The sequence below is a fragment of the Humulus lupulus genome, chromosome 3 (assembly GCF_963169125.1).
Source record: "Humulus lupulus chromosome 3, drHumLupu1.1, whole genome shotgun sequence".
In the NCBI taxonomy this organism is placed as follows: domain Eukaryota; kingdom Viridiplantae; phylum Streptophyta; class Magnoliopsida; order Rosales; family Cannabaceae; genus Humulus; species Humulus lupulus.
Window position 1 is genome coordinate 10,010,545 of NC_084795.1, and position 16,929 is coordinate 10,027,473.

A 16,929-nucleotide genomic window follows, 5' to 3' on the forward strand; every position below is an offset into this window, starting at 1 on the left:
ACGTCTCGACCGCAACCCCAAACGGTTGTACGTCTCCTGGATGATCGTCCCAAATCACTCTTCCTGGACACCGTCCGGGTCTGGACTCACACTTGGGTCGTCGATGTCGGTCACTCCCCGCTAAACGGGCCTGGGCTAGGCCTAACCCCAACTGCCCAGTTAGTGGGCCTGGACCACCGTCCCGGGCCCAAGGCAGGAAATGGGGATAACACATAACATGTTGCACGTTTATTTTAATGCATATGAGGTAGCTATTCTGCTTACTGAGTCTTAGCTCATCAGATAATGTTTTGTATTGTAAGTAAGAGGCCCCAAATATACATCGTTGATTAGTATACGTGGAGCCAACATGACTATACATATGGGGCTAACCTGAAGGGAGTGGAGTTCTGCTATGCTATTTTATAAATAAACAAGAAACTTGATTTTATATTTATATTTTATAAAAAACATTTTGTGAACTTTATAATTTACATAAAGCTTTAAAAGTATTTCATAAACGTTGTAATTTACATAAAGTTTTTAAATTTATCGATTGGATACATCTCTAATTCTATGTTAAGGTATAGTAACGCCACGAAAAATTATTTATAAAAGTATTAAGATTTGTATGCAAGATAAAGTTTTTATTTAGTTTGTGGGTATTGTATGGTTTGAAGTTATGCATATTAGTTTGTGTATTGTTTAATAAAGTTTTGTGTAAATTCAGAATTTCAGTATTGTCGTATTCAGGTTAAAATTTATTTTTATATTATATATATATATGTTAAGAAAGGAAGTCGTTACACATAGTGACGTGGGGTGTTACAATGTAATCTTATTATGTATTTTCTTGTAAATATTCAAGAAATTACTTATTCACCATGATCGGTACTTGTGTCCTCACAAATTCTTTTTTAATATGTTTTCTATTTTTTAGTAGTTTAATCCTAATGTTTTATAGTAATAAAATTTTCATTAAAATTCTCACACTTTTTTATATATTATATAGAATTTGTGCAAAAAAATTTAAATAACAAATTATATTGCAAGAAAATTGGTTAAAAAATATATGATAACACAATAAAGTGACAAAAGCTTTTTACATTATTATAAAATTGAAAAACTAGTAATATCTAAATGTGACAATATATATTATACAACAGTTTTAATATTTAGTAGCCATATAAATAATATCCGATTCTATTTTATATTTACTTATCATAATATATTTAAAATATTATTTCATTAAAAATGCACTCCCTTAATTAATTTAGGTACTAATTGCTATATATATTTGTAATGATATGTACACATAAGGAAATGGTTTGAACGGAGAGAGGCATAATACACATAGCAACTGATTATTGGAGGACATGGAAGAGATAGATGAATAGTGACTGAAGATTTTCGTTCGCCATTTATCTATCTCCTCTATGCATCATCAATATTCAGCTGCCACCTGTTTTGTTCTTTTATTCGGACAACTTATTTATTAACTCCGTTAGTAATGCAGTATCTCTCCATTCAAAATTGTGTCCTTTTATATGTCATTACATTTATTATATGTAACAACTAAATTAATGAAAATGCAGTTTTAATAAAATAATATTTTAAATTATTTTATGATAAATAGATAAAATGAGATGATGGAAAAGCTGAATAAAAAGAAATTACTGTTCGGGTATAACCTATAATATATATTGTGGTGTCTTAATATAACTAGCTTTTCATTTAATACTTTGGTAAAATTATATTTATAGGAAAATTAATAATTAATAATATTTATTAAAAATGTGTCCTATTTCAGCAGCTATTTATCATGTAACAGTAATATAAAGAAAAAAATATATATTTTCTTCCATTTGTAAGAACACTTTATACATTAATTTTTAATAGTTGTGTAGTCCTGTAATCTTGTTTTTTTTAAACAATGGATGTATTTTCTTGTAAATAGTCAAGAAATTACTTATTCACCATGATCCGCACATGTGTTCTCACAAATTCTTTTATTAATATGTTTTTTTTATTTTTTAGTAGTTTAATCCTAATTTTTTTAAGTAACAAAATTTTCATTAAAATTCTCAAACTTTTTTTATATATTATATATATAATCTGTGCAAAAAATATTAAATAACGATTCATATTGCAAAAAAATTGGTTAAAAAATATATGATAACAAAATAAAGTGATAATTTTTTTTTTACATTATTATAAAATTGAAAAACTAGTAATATCTAAATGTGACAATATATATTATACATCAGTATTAATATTTAGTAGCCGTACAAATAATATTTGATTCTATTTTATATTTACTTATCATAGTATATTTAAAATATTATTTCATTAAAAATAGATTCCCTTAATTAATTTAGTTGCTAATTGCTATATATACTTGTAATGATATGTATACATATAAGGAAATTGTTTGAATGAATTAAGAGACGGAACAACTAAGTTAATGAATAAGTTTTCTTCAAAAATAATACACGTGCCGACTGATTATTCGAGGAACAGAGCAGAGAAAGATGAATAGTTTCAAAAGATTTTCGTTCTTAATGATGGTATCAATTTACCATAAGATAATGCTCTATTATATTTTTTAAAAAAAATTCTTATACTGCAGCTAAAATTATTGAGTTATTTGTTTGGATCCAATTGTTATACGTTTTACGATGACATTACTATATATATGCAAGATACCCTTGTTGGTGATGATTATAATCGTTCGAGGCATATCATACAAACCAGAATGAAAATGGATACCTGATTCGATCACACATCAGCTACTGACCAAAGATAAGCTTCCCGTTCTGTAGCTTGTTTCTCATTCTTCCCTTTGAATATTTCTTTCTCATGTCCTACGAAACACAAAAATGCTGCTAAACCTTTAATATTATTATTCCCACTAGACTGAAGATCAAATTAAAGCTTGTGACTGAATTATTTTTGGTTTTCAACAGACCGGTACTTCGATCAACACCATCCCAGTGTATTCTGATTTGGTGGGGCGGCTAATCCTCTTTTCAACCAGCTATGATTAGGATATCCTGAGGGATTATAAATCCTGATTCTTTCAATGTTTTCACTATCCCCAAAGTTAGAGAGAGCAGGTTCAAATTGCTTTCTCTGCATTAAATGAAAATGGTCACAAGGCAGCATTTAAAGATCTGTAGATTCAATCACTTATTACAATCTAATAGTCGCTTCGTTACCTACTTACCTTCACCCAAAGTGCTATTGGAACACCCCATTTTATTCTTTCTTTCATCAATTTGTCAATTTCTGGATCATCTCTGTATACAACAGATGACATTATGACAATATGAACACCAAGGAAAAGAAAGGTTTTCTAATACATTAGACGAATGGCTAGCTGTATAGATATTTGGTATAAAACCATTGGAAAACTCATCGAACAAGTTTTTGATTGAAGAGCAAATAAAATTCGAGAGGGGAGAGGGAAAGTTCTCCCTAACTTTACACTTTTATAAATGGTAATAGTAGCATGTTGTATGCAGCAATAAAACATCCTACAAATAAATGTATAGGAAACACATGTCAATTGGTGTGAGTTTAAACCATGTATGAAAATTACTAGAACCGGATGTAAATCACATATCACAGGAAACAATAACAAAAACAAAAACAAATTTTCTCTAAGTGCTTTAATGGAAAAACTATGGAGAAAGTAGCCTTCGCAACTACCACGATAACTATAAAGAAACCACAAATAACTTTTTGAAGCTTCTTAGAATCTACCTGCTCCATGCAAACGTTTTATCCGACTCAAGTTTTAATTCTCGAAGCTTAGCCTCAGCTTCCCGCTTCTGAGCCAACCCCTTGCCCCATTCCAATTTAATCTCCTGACACACGTGAACAAAATGACCATCAAAACTAGAAAAACAATAAACTTCCAAAGTCAGTTGAAGATACCTACAATGTAAGCTGTCTAACAAATATAATATAAGATAAACATCTATTCAATTATACCAAAAGATAAGGTTAGTGATAACAAGATCTATCAGTCAAATATGCTTAGGCAGGTACCTTTGGTTTTCTTTTACTTTTTGTTTTGAATTCAAGTACTTCTCTTTCGTAATACGGTCCCCTGCAAAATGGCCATATGAGACATGGATGAACCAAACATACAAAAGGATGACCAAATTATTTAAGTGTTGTCTAACCTGTTATCCTATCACAATATACAACCTCCGCATTTCAACTGCTTATAGAAGGGTCCATCTGATAACTTCATTTAGTGTTATTTTAGAATTTTTTTTGTGGTAATCTTGAGTCTTTATGTGTGTTTTGTGCAAGATTTTGCTTTTGTTTGTCTTTGTTGTATGATGGTGCGATGAATCACAAGACTAATGTAAAAAAAAAAAGTGAAAATGGTGGAAAAACGAGGCTCTTGGCGGTTGTTGGACTCAAAATGATGATAAGGATGATTAAAAGACGGGTTTTGATGAAGAGATGAGTTGAAAGAAGTAATTTGAGAAAAAAAATGGAATTAGAGCCGCAACTTTGGCTTATAAGACGCGACTCAAGGCGAAGTCAGAGACGCATGGTTGCTGGAGGCAATTAGTGTCGCGACTTGGACTTACAAGTCGCGACTCAAGAGGAAATCAGAGGCTAATAAAAGGAGAAAAATGGACACGGGCCGCGACTTGAATATACATGAGTCGCGGTGCCTGAAGATTGACCACGGAAGGAAAAGCCTAAAAAACAGACACGGGCTGCGACCCAGAGAAGGCCAAGTCGCGGCCCGCATATGAAAAACACTGCTGATATAATTTTTTTTACTATAAATTCGTATTTAGGGTCTAATTAAGTCATTAGGTCAGTTTTAATTACATTTTAGAGACTAATTATGATTCTTAGGCTAGTTATTCTGCAGTTTTATATTTTTTCTTTCTTCTTTAAGTTTATGAATCTTATGTTTTTGAATTATTATCTTTTTTGTTGATTTAATCATGTCTGATATGAACTAAACAATTTTTATCTAGGGTTTAATGTAGTCACTTAGATTTCTATCTAATTTAATTATGATGTTCTATTGATTTTTCTTCTCTATTATAATCTATATAATGTGTTTAATGCTAGTAAATACTTGATCAATATTTGCTTGATTTTATATTTTGATTCAAAATTCGAAAGATAAAAATTGAATATGTTATCATTATATAGACATAGGTTGCATATTGGACGAAAGTACATGTATGACTTGTGTAGTAATTATGTTTCTATACTTAATGTCTTCTATGTGTTTAAGTTTATCACAGAGATGTAGAAAATCTGCATATAGGTTGAGATATTATATCTTGAGAAATAATAGGAATCAAATTACGTTAACTTGCTATTAGAATAAGAAGAAAGAAATTTAGAATGGATTAATAAAATTTGTAGAATGACAAGTTGATGAAATTAACACCCTAGGTCTTTTTAATAGTGATTTAAACCTTTTAATTGGTGATTCTTGTTTTTAGTTTTCTTTTATAATTTTAAAATTAAATTCATCTAAATTTTGATTGCCAAATAGAAATTAAAAGAACAATTAATGGTACTTGTAGTCTTCATGGGGAAAGATACTCTACTTATCATATATATCAGATTACGTGCACTTGCGTACTTATATTTTCGCGATCACCATCTCTTGAAACCTACAAAAGTGGGTGTATATATATATTAGACAATAAAGAAAATATACGAGTAAAAAAAAGGAAAAAGTATCTTATGAGTAATGAGCTAAGGCATATTTTCCTTTTCTTTCTCCACTTTATTGAATGCAACCCAATGGTTGAAAAGGCTGGTAAGTAGTCATACTAACTAAAAATACATCTAAAACTAAGAAAAAACAAAACCACAAGCTTTAATAAATACAATTCTATCTGAATAAAACAGAACAAAGAAGTGACACCCTTTCATGATTAAGAACATTGGCTTCATCGATCTCATGTAACTCACCTCATTTAGCACATGTAAATGAATTTTAGATTTTTGTGACAAAAGGAAATGCTTACCTCATAAGCTCCGGCTTCTTAGTTCTAGCAATTTCATCTCTCGTGTCTTGAGCAGTAATTAAACCAGTTTTCCGCTCCACCTTCGTATCTAGAGTAGACACTTGCCTCGTATTTTTTCTTGGTGGAGAAAGATCTGAAACAAAGACACATGTGAGTGGTAAGAACAAGGTTTTGTTGGAGCCTGTATTCTACTTAGTAATATAATTGTCATTCTTAGTCCCTACGTACTATTTATTAAGCGGTAGGGTTGAGATTCTTATGTGTCATTTCTAGCTGCATGTTTACGAGGAGACAAATCAGAATTCAAATTGCCATGTTTTGGAGAGAGAGTAACTTCATCCTCAGATAATGGATTTGAAGCACGAATGGCTCTTAAATGCTCAAGCCTCCTCATTCTTCTAACCTCAATATCTCCATTAATTTGGGGCTTCTCTTCGTCTGCAAAGAAGACCAAAAAGATTACTAACAACATTATAAACTGATGAATTCGGATAATGTTTAAAACATATTTCAATCAATCACTACCTACCAGCAGAATCATTTTGATCTTCTTCAAGCTGTGCTAGTTTTTGTCAAACGGGATCTTCATCAACAACTAAAACGCCTAAGGCATCCGGCTTAGCTTTCTGCTGTTTCTTCTTATTATTTTCCTCTTCATTATTGATCTCATATTTTCTTAGGTACTCCTTAAGGTGTTGACCCAAACTCTTAAGACTCCTTGTTTTGATGATATCAAATCCTTGTTTTGATGATATCAAATATTTGATTATTTTAAAAAGGAAAGGAAATATTTTTAAATATTAATATTAAATTAACTCCCCCTTAATACACGGGTTTAAAAATTTGAACCTTTACCTTATATGATTTTGTAAACTCCCCCTCAATTTATTACTCGTAGTGAAATAAAAAATTAGTCCAAAAATTGAGGTTTTTGCCAAAGTTAAAATAATCTCAATTAATTTCTCCCCCTTTTGATTCATTAAAAAGGGTGGCAAAGGAATTCACAAAATAAAACATAGATTAAACTTTTTAAACATTCATACATAAGAAAGATAAGTGAATCCAAAATAACATCCAAGCAACAAGGTTTATCAACCAAACACAAGAAAGATAAACACACAAGGAGATAGGGCATAAAACCATGCAAACACTCAAGTACACAAGATAAAATAAAACATGAAAGGATGCAAAAAGAGAACATGCAAATGCCTAAGATGATGGAGCCCCAAAACGCCTCATGTAGGCCTTCATCTTCTCCATCTCGTCATGAACATTCCGGAAGTCTTGTTCCATGTCACTCGCCAATTTTGTAAATTGAGTTGTCATGTCGGTGTTAAGACGAGCAAAAGCCTCCTCAATGTTGAATGGAGAAGCTTGAGGCATTGGAAGGCTTGGAGGTTGAGCTTCTTCTTCTTCATTTTCTTGCTCCTCTTCTTCACTTTCACTTGAGGGTAACCCAAAGCTCTCCTCTTCCTCTTCTTCAAGGTCTTTTTTCGTCATTTGGGAGTGAAAACCCACTTATGGTTGATAAGAGTATACCCCAAGCTTGTGAAAGTTTTGGTACCTAGCTTATCTCCTTTGGTAGGTTCAACATTCTTTTCATCCGAGGTGGGAATTCCTAAGCGAGGTAGGATGTAGCTAAGGAGAAAGCCATATGGAAGTGACTTGACCATGGTTGGTTTATACACATCAATGATAAAGCGAAGAATGAGATGGCCTAGGTTGATGCGTGCCTTTTTGGTTATGAGAAGGTATAAAAGGGGTATATCTATGTTGTTTACCTTATCTTTATGGCCACTTCTAGGAGCAAGGTTATTTATGATAAATAGTTGGAGAATTTTAGCTTCCAAAGTGAGATTGTGAAACTTTGATTTTATGATAATAGGGTCTTCTCCACAAAGAACTCTAGAACACTCATTCATGTAAAAAATTTCATCATTCTTAAGAGTTGGTTTTGGCTCTAGCAAAAGTCTTTCATTTGGTGCTCCTAGCAAGTTGTTTAGAGTTTCAACATCAAGTTCAAAAGAGACATCTCTAAGGGTACCTTTAACTCCTAGTGGTGCATAGCTAGGTTTGATGCAAGTATAGAAACCTCTAACTAACTTAGGGTATATGGGGGTCTTAATATTTATAAAGGACTTCCAACCTAACATTTCAAAATGGTGGCTGAAATTTACACATGCTAGGCTTGGAAGGACACAAAATTTACCTTTGATGAAAGGCCTAGAGGAGAAGTCATCATGGAAACGATTAAAATCCTCTTGATTGTAGAAGATGGTAGGCTCATTCCTTCCTTTTGCCGTCTTCTCCCTTATTTGTTCAGTATTGGCAATTCTCTTGCTCTTCCTTGGGTTGGATGATGAAGCCATTGAAGTGGAAGCAAAAAGATAATGAGATTTTTGTAGAAAAAAGGAGGATGAAGTTAGGGTTTGAGGGAGTGATTTTTGAGAGGGAAGAGAGTGGTGGCTTGTATTTTAGGTTGTAGAATCAAAATGGGAGAATGAAACTCGTGGGTATGGTTTTTATGGGGAAAAAAAAAAATTGCATTTAAAAAGACCAAAAAGCCCTTAAGTGGCTGCTGTCTGCACCAACCGGAATTCTAGTTGCCTGTGCACAGGCAACCAGAATTCCGGTTGGTGCAGCAGTCCAGCCCCTTTTTCAAAAACGCGCCAAACTTCTTCGTTTTTAACCCAATTGACCCCAAACTTTCTCTAACACCTAAAATATGACAAAATGAATATGCTCAAACAAGAAAATCTGAAAAATGCTGAACAAATAAGGGAGAAGAGGGCAAAAGGAAGGAATGAGTCTACCATCTTCTACAATCAAGAGGATTTTAATCGTTTCCATGATGACTTCTCCTCTAGGCATATCATCAAAGGTAAATTTTGTGCCCTTCCAAGCCTAGCATGTGTAAATTTCAGCCACCATTTTGAAATGTTAGGTTGGAAGTCCTTTATCAACATTAAGACCCCCATATACCCTAGGTTAGTTAGAGGTTTCTATGCTTGCATCAAACCTAGCTATGCACCACTAGGAGTTAAAAGCACCCTTAGAGATGTTTCTTTTGAACTTGATGTTGAAACTCTAAACAACTTGCTAGGAGCACCAAATGAAAGACTTTTGCTAGAGCAAAAACCAACTCTTAAGAATGATGAAATTTTTGACATGAATGAGTGTTCTAGAGTTCTTTGTGGAGAAGACCCTATTATCATAAAACCAAAGTTTCACAATCTCACTTTGGAAGCTAAAATTCTCCAACTCTTTATCATAAATAACCTTGCTCCTAGAAGTGACCATAAAGATAAGGTAAACAACATAGATATACTCCTTTTATACCTTATCCTAACCAAAAAGGCACACATCAACCTCATTGATGTGTATAAACCAACCATGGTCAAGTCACTCCCATATGGCTTTCTCCTTAGCTACATCCTACCTCGCTTAGGAATTCCCACCTCGGATGAAAAGAAGGTTGAACCTACCAAAGGATATAAGCTAGGTACCAAAACTTTCACAAGCTTGGGGTATACTCTTATCAACCATAAGTGGGTTTTCACTCCCAAAAGAGGTCAAAGGACGAAAGAGGACCTTGAAGAAGAAGGAGAAGAAGAAGAGGAAGAGGAGAGCTTTGGGTTACCCGCAAGTGAAAGTGAAGAAGATGAGCAAGAAAATGAAGAAGAAGAAGCTCAACCTCCAAGCCTTCCAATGCCTCAAGCTTCTCCATTCAACATCGAGGAGGCTTTTGCTCGTCTTAACACCGACATGACAACTCAATTTACAAACTTGCGGAGTGACATGGAACAAGGCTTCCGGAATGTTCATGACGAGATGGAGGAGATGAAGGCCTACATGAGGCGTTTTGGGGCTCCATCATCTTAGGCATCTGCATGTTTTCTCTTTTTGCATCCTTTCATGTTTTATTTTATCTTGTGTACTTGAGTGTTTGCATGGCTTTATGCCTTATCTCCTTGTGTGTTTATCTTTCTTGTGTTTGGTTGATAAACCTAGTTTAAACCTTGTTGCTTGGATGTTATTTTGGATTCACTTATCTTTCTTATGTATGAATGTTTAAAAAGTTTAATTTATGTTTGCTTATGTTTTATTTTGTGAATTCCTTTGCCACCTTTTTTGATGAATCAAAAGGGAGAGAAATTAATTGAGATTATTTTAACTTTGGCAAAAACCTCAATTTTTGGACTAACTTTTTATTTCACTATGAGTAATAAATTGAGGGGAGTTTACAAAATCATGTAAGGTAAAAATCAAAAGTAAAGTTTCAAATTTTTAAACCCTTGCACTCATTAAGGAGGAGCTAATCTAATATTAATATTTAAAAATATTTCATTTCCCTTTTAAAATAATCAAATATTTGATATCATAAAAAATGGGGAGATTGTTGACCCAAACTCTTAAGTCTTCTTGTTTTGATAATTAACAAATATTTGATTATTATTTGTTACTAATGATTTGTTGATTTTGTAACAAAAACCAAAGTGAATTAGCAAATTCAAAGTCAAACTTACGACCAAGGGCAAAATGGTTATTCTACCAAATTTTCCAGAAATGACCCGAAATGGATTTCAAGACTCAAGAAACTCAAGATACAGATTTAATTTCATTTCTTAGTCTTGTAAAGTAATTGCAAGTTTACTTTAAGTCATAAGTATAAAATTTGGCTCATTCACGTGCTAAAAATGGTGATTTTTCAAAATGAGAACTAGACATCCTAAATTCATTTTTAAGAAAATACATCCCGATACGGTCGTAACGCAATTGGAATTTTTGAAATCGGATAAACGAGCTAAAAGTTATAAAGAATTGAAAAACGGGAAAATAGGCGTATTTTGAACTTTTGCTCACTGCCTGCCATCCGGAATTCCGGTTGGCAACCGGAATTCCGGTTGCTTCCAGACCGGAATTCCAGTTCCCCATCCGGACTTCCGGTTTGCGGCAGGCAGCTTCACAAAGTAACCCCCAACGGCTATAAACGGCTAGTTTTTTCCCAAACTCTATATAAACTCGTTTTTCACTCAAAATTAGGTGTTGGCTGAGCATTTATTACATATATCAAACCTAATCCATTGATTTCAAAGAGCTCCCAAAGTTTAAATCATCTAAACACATATTCACACACTTGAGCCAAAATTTGTATTTATTTCTTCTAAGTGTGCTTGCTAATCACTCTAGGTTTCTCATTGTATCATCATACTTCTAGAGTGATTTTTGCTTGTAATATCAAACACATTCCCATATTGTGATTGAGGTGAGGTTGGCATCGGTTTTGTAAACAACCCGGCTAGAGTGAGATTGACACTTCAACAATCCGAAAAAGAGATTGATAATACCTTGGTGGTGGAAAACTATTGTAAGAGGTTTGGAAATACCTTGGTGAAAAATTTCCAGTTGTAAGGGTTAGTCAAGCCCGTTAACTTGGCTCGATAGTGGAACTCAAAGCTAGGTCCATAGCTTTGAAGACCAAGGACGTAGGTGGCTTAGTTCTACCGAACCTTGTAAAATTCGAGAGTTTGCAATTTCTTAACCTTAAACTCTTTACATTACAAGTTTGATTATTTGCTATATCTATTTGATAGTCATATTATTTGCTTTTACTTGATAAATTTGATTTATTGCATAATTTGGCATATTAAGTTTTAAATTTCCGAAATTAGTTTAAATTTCCAATTCACCCCCCTCTTGGAAACATATCTTGGGTTAACATAAGGGACTTCAACCCTAAACTTGAACCCGCCATTTTCACTCAACAGCAATAACCTTTCAAATTCCATAATCAAATATGTCAGAGACTTGACAACTTCACAAAAAAAATGCACTAGATTTATTGAGAAAGTTTAGAAGAATTGATGAGGAGCAGTCTCTGTGTTGGATCAAAGGGAGCCTCCAAAGAGCTCACATCAGACAAAAGTAAATACTATAAACAGCAATATATAAATAACATCAGCTAGGACATTTACTATTGCTAAGTTGCAATTTACACCAAACCAACTTGCCAAAACGGTACAATTTAAAACAAAGTCCATAAGTACTCAAAATCTGCAGATATGACTTCGAGAAGGACAAAATACTAAAATAGAGTGCTTAATATTTATTAAAGCCAAAAACAGAATAAAACTCATCATCCTGCATCAGGAATAATCTAAACATATTATATTTAAACCCCATTGTTATACTAAGTCACATTTGTCTTGCTATAAATCTCTCATTTTCTATCTTTTCCAATGTCTAAGTTTTCTGCATCCATTAAAGCATAATTGTTATTAACACAACCGTGACTTGATACTCCATACTAGTAACCTGACATGCATTATAGTTTGACCTAAAAAAAGAGCAGAATCTAATAGAAACAAATTATTCCGACTATCAAATAATGAAAAAAAAAAACTCTTCAGCCTATTAAAGCACAAGTAGAAGCTAGACTTTAACCCTCTCCCATAAATATTCCAAGTCCGTTTCCTTTTCTTTCCTTTTTATAAGAAACGATGTTATTATTATATAAAGAAATAATTGCAAACAAAAGAGACCAGCAGAAGCAAAGCACACCAACAGCTAAACTCACAAAACCCAAAATAACTAAATAACAGTAAAAAACTTAACACATCAAATTACATCAAGCAATCCCAATCCCTTAACAAGTCCAAAAAAAACAGGGAAAAAACACTCTTTAGCCATATTGCTACCCACAACTTAATTCTTTACCAAATGTACTCCAACTCAGTCTCCTTATCTTGGAAAATCCTGTCATTTCTCTCCAACCAAATAGCTCACAACAGTCCATTTCCTTTTCTTTCGCCAAATTACGTCATTTCTTTCCCCAAATTACCCACAATGTTGCTATTAATTCCACATAACCACAAACATTTTTCTTTTACTAAAACCAATTGATGTTGCAATTAATAGAGATCCACAATGTTCTGGTAAAAACCTACTCAAATTCAGTTTCGTATTCAAAACTCTCAAAAGGTAGGATTGCTCACTAATACCGACATAAAGCTTTCGTATTATTTCAAAATCAACAAACACAACAACAGCAGAACATACACATAATTTTAAAGTATAGTTTCACATATTCAGAGATATAAATAATAATAAAAAAAAGCTAAGAAAAGAAAAAAAAAACTAACCAAGATATGCCGACACCGCACCTAGTGAAAAAAGAAACCTGAAAATTCATATAACATAAACAAGTTATACATCATCAAGCACAATATTACAGTATAATATCATCGACAAGTTGTGAACTCACCTGGCAGAAGCAAAGAGGAAAAAAAGAAATAGTAAATAAAAATAAAAAGAATACAATAAAATTCCAAAACCAGCACTGGCTAAATGTAGATTTTAGCATAATCTGTCTTAAGATACAGGGTTCCTACACCAGGAAAAAACTCTATCAGTGAACCCACAAGACAAAGCGTAATCTGCTATTGGGAGCTTCTGATTCGTATTATTAAATGTTTTGCCTCGTCTAAAGGATCAGGAAGCAAATTATTACCCCTAAGTTCTTCGTTAAATCCCTAAATCACAAGGTATGTACGCGTGAATTCATTTAAACAATGAGCTAGAAAAAGCTTCGAATCAATCAATGCTACCTGTATGTAACAACGCAGAGTCAATACAATGCTGAAAAAGATTTCGAGGAGATTTCTCAGCCTGATGAGCCAAAGCCATCCAGTTCGCTCAATAGAACTTGTGCTCAATTCAATTTCAGCCCTGTCGTCGACCGAGAGGTGCAGGGATGGGGTTTTCCAGCGGTGAGAGAGAAGTAATAGCATACGTGAGGCATGTGCCCTATATATATAAATATGGCTGAAGAAAGATATAAACAAAAATTATAAAGTTTAAATTATTTTGATCCATAATTAATAGGAAAGTAATATGATCTTAGGGCAGTTCTACTTTGGCTATGTCTTTTGTAGCAACAAGTTAGACAGAATATTGACTTTGATCATAAATCTAGTGATAGAAAAATGGGAGTACACCTGATTTATGAGAGGGGAGTATTATGCAGTTACAGTCTACTTTATGAGAGGTATAACTTAACTTTAATAGTGCAATGATGACTTTGACAACCGGTCACCTTCCCAGCCATTGTTTTATAGAAAAACCACTCTTTTTCTTCTCTTTCAACATCTCCTTTTCTTTATCTGAAGGCCAACGATTCTAACTATATTTATAATATAACCCTCGTACTCGTGACGTAGCTTGCAAAAATTAAGGCATAAAATAGACTTAAATATATGGATAACATAGTCCACAATAATCTATAAATCCTAAAAAAGAAAGACTCATTTAAGAAATGATTTTTGTAACTAGTTGTCCTACAATTATATATCTATTTGGTTTGGTTACACCTCACGAAAATCAATAAGGTTATTTTATTATTTTATTCCTTGGGTAATCACCCCAACGAGTTCCTCGGTCACCCGTATTGAGTTTCGTGGCTGTCGGTGCATCCAAAAGAGCACCGAGATGATGTTAGTCACACTAATGCGTGAGACAATCCGAACGAGTCCACCTCGGCACTCCTGACCCGAACCCCTGTCTCGGTGAATCGAAACGAGTCCAGATCTTGGGTAATCACCCCAATGAGTCCCTCGGTCACCCGTATAGAGTTGTATGGATTTCGGTGCACCCGAAAGAGCGCCGAGACAGTGTTAATCACCCTAATGCGTGACTCGGTGCATCCGAGGGAGTCCAGCTCGGCACTCCTGACCCAAACCCCTATCTCGGTGAATCGAAACGAGTCCATATCTTGTGTAATCAACCTGACGAGTCCTTCGGTCACCCGTAATGAGTTGCGTGGCAGTCAGTGCATCTGAAAGAGCACCGAGATGATGTTAGTCACACTAATGCGTGAGACAGTCCGAGCGAGTCTAGCTCGGCACTCCTGACTCGAACCCCTGTCTCGGTGAATCGAAACGAGTCCAGATCTTGGGTAATCACCCAAACGAGTCCCTCGGTCACCCATAATGAGTTGCGTTGCAGTTGGTGCATCCGAAAAACCAACGAGACGATGTTAGTCACGCTAATGCGTGAGACAATCCGAACGAGTCTAGCTCGGCACTCCTGACTCAAACCCCTGTCTCGGTGAATCGAAACGAGTCCAAATCTTGGGTAATCACCCCAAAGAGTCCCTCGGTCATCCATAATGAGTTGCGTTGCAGTCGGTGCATCTGAAAGAGCACCGAGACGATGTTAGTCACACTACTGCGTGAGACAATCCGAGCGAGTCCACCTCGGCACTCCTGACCCGAACCCCTGTCTCGGTGAATCGAAACGAGTCCAGATCTTGGGTAATCACCCCAATGAGTCCCTTGGTTACCCGTATAGAGTTGTATGGATTTCGGTGCACCCGAAAGAGCGCTGAGACAGTGTTAATCACACTAATGCGTGACTCGGTGCATCCGAGGGAGTCCAGCTCGGCACTCCTGACCCGAACCCCTATCTCGGTGAATCGAAACGAGTCCAGATCTTGTGTAATCAACCTGACGAGTCCCTCGGTCACCCGTAATGAGTTGCATGGCATTCGGTGCATCCGAAAGAGCACCGAGATGATGTTATTCACACTAATGCGTGAGACAATCCGAGCGAGTCTAGCTTGGCACTCCTGACTCAAACCCCTGTCTCGGTGAATCGAAACGATTCCAGATCTTGGGTAATCACCCCAACGAGTCCCTCGGTTACCCGTAATGAGTTGTGTTGCAGTGGGTGCATCTGAAAGAGCACTGAGACTATGTTAGTCACACTAATGCGTGAGACAATCCAAGCGAGTCTAGCTCGGCACTCCTGACTCGAATCCCTGTCTCGGTGAATCGAAACGAGTCCAGATCTTGGGTAATCACCCCAACGAGTCCCTCGGTCACCCGAAATGAGTTGCGTTGCAGTCGGTGCATCGAAAGAGCACCGAGACGATGTTAGTCACACTACTGCGTGAGACAATCCGAGCGAGTCCAGCTCGGCACTCCTGACCCGAACCCCTATCTCGGTGAATCGAAACAAGTCCAGATCTTGTGTAATCAACATGACGAGTCCCTCGGTCACCCGTAATGAGTTGCGTGGCAGTCGGTTCATCCGAAAGAGCACCGAGACGATGTTAGTCACACTAATGTGTGAGACAATCCGAGCGAGTCCAGCTCGGCACTCCTGACCCAAACCCCTGTCTCGGTGAATCGAAACGAGTCCAGATCTTGGGTAATCACCCCAACAAGATTATACATTTTATTAAAAGAATCTTGAATGAGACAATAATTTATTAAAAAAACAAATTTTCTAATGATAGTGTTCAAATAAGTTGCTAAATCACAACTCGTGATAAATCAATAAAATCTCATTTGTCTATTTTTTTAGTCCTCTTTTTTGGATAATGTTTAAGGATTTGATACAATTCCACATTATTACTTACACAAAACATGGAGATAAGCCAACCTATTCAAGAAGAGTCTGTGCATTGCGAAATGTCAAGATTCGGTGCACTTAATTCAAATGCTACCATGATGAACTTCTACGCTTCTAAGTCACCATAATATTATAACACAGCAAAGGAGGAAATTTCTCGTCTCACTGTCATTTTCAAGGAAGGTATGGAAATCCAAGGAGTTTCACAGGGCGCATCCATGAGGAGATCGTACCGAGAAAATCCTAACATAATGCAAGACCCAGTTAGAGTCAGAACAAAAGGTCAAGGAAATCCAAGGCAGCAAAGGGACAACGGGCATGGGATTCCAATAGACGGATCAGGTTTTAGACAAAGGGTATGTGGAGCATGTGATGCCCTTGGTCACAACAGTCGAACATGTCCCAATCATGGCAGCACAACTGGAAGAGGAAGAGGGGTAAGCACAAGCAGTGTTAGTATCGACCGGTACACAGAATCGGGGAATGAAAACGCAGGAGGTGAAAGTGACAT

At 35.4% G+C, this 16,929-nt stretch overlaps 1 pseudogene; it reads right to left on the reverse strand.

Moving 5' to 3' along the window:
- LOC133822046 (uncharacterized) overlaps window positions 1-14,182 on the reverse strand; it is a 34,769-nt pseudogene extending 20,587 nt beyond the window's left edge.
- Window positions 14,183-16,929: the final 2,747 nt, after the last annotated feature.